General features: G+C 43.8%; 1 pseudogene; it reads left to right on the forward strand.

The window, feature by feature from the left end:
* The first annotated feature begins 254 nt into the window (after nucleotides 1–254).
* LOC142280477 (U2 spliceosomal RNA) lies at nucleotides 255–460 on the forward strand (annotated as a pseudogene).
* Nucleotides 461–1,115: the final 655 nt, after the last annotated feature.

Below are 1,115 nucleotides of genomic sequence, written 5' to 3' on the forward strand. Positions count from 1 at the left end.
GTAGGCGTGGGTTTGTCTCCCTCTCCCTAAGATGTGTCCGGTATAGGCCAGGGTGCCACTCAAGGCCGTAACCAATTCGGGTTATAGCTTCTCAGCCTTTTGGCTAAGATCAAGTGTAGTTTCGGAGGACGCTACCTTGGTCGGTACTGGAAGGTGCCTGGGATTGCACGTCTGCCGGCCTTGAGGGAGTGTGTGCGCCTTCTGGTGACACATAGCCCTCTTGTGCCTGGACGGTTCCCAGGCAACGGGAGGCGATCACCTTTGTTATTTTGAAGTCCTACTGATAAACAGAAAAAAAAAAAATTAAATCTGTTCTTATCAGTTTAATATCTGATACGTCCCCTCTCTAGGGACCATATATTAAATGGATTTTTAGAACAAGGAGATGGAAAAAATCTTGCTCTGTCCACTCCACGCATTGACCTGGTATTGCAGTACCTCCAGGACCGGTGCACCCCTTCTTAACCGAGTTTCCAAAAGCAGAACTCAATTCACCTGATTCAAATGAGCCTCATTAGTGAATTGAAAGAAAGCAAAAACTTTATATGCACCTCAATTTGGCCAATTCACTTTTCACACTTTCACCCTTTTTTTTTATCTTTCACACCTTTTACTTGCTTTATTGATGCAAAAGCTGTGCCAAATAGCAAACTCATCTCCACTCAACTTGACCAACTCTGCTATGTCCCGTGCAGTATCTTATTCTCAGTCTTATCTAGATCATTTGCAATTGAATAGAATAGATCCCTTTTGGACACATTGGATTCAGCTGCTGCAGTGACTGCAGGTGTTAGAAGATGCAGACTTGGCATCAGGTGCTGGCTATCAGATTCCACTCCAATTAAAGCTTCCATTGTTTTTCGGTGTTTTCTTTGAGCAATGATGATGTCTTTAGTGATCTGTTGGCTCCCTCTCCTGGAGGAAGAGTTTGCTTGCTCTTGGACTTTCAAAAAGAGAGGTCATGATAGACATTTAGCTTCTGAGCCCAATTGGGGACAGTCATGGGTGATGAATGTTTTGCAACCTGCTGCGAAGCCTGATACCGCAATATAAGGAACGTCAAATACTAAGAATGGGCGGCCTATGAAAGAATTAGTACTTTCATTAAGCATACT

This window comes from Anomaloglossus baeobatrachus, unplaced genomic scaffold, assembly GCF_048569485.1.
Source record: "Anomaloglossus baeobatrachus isolate aAnoBae1 unplaced genomic scaffold, aAnoBae1.hap1 Scaffold_4524, whole genome shotgun sequence".
NCBI lineage: Eukaryota > Metazoa > Chordata > Amphibia > Anura > Aromobatidae > Anomaloglossus > Anomaloglossus baeobatrachus.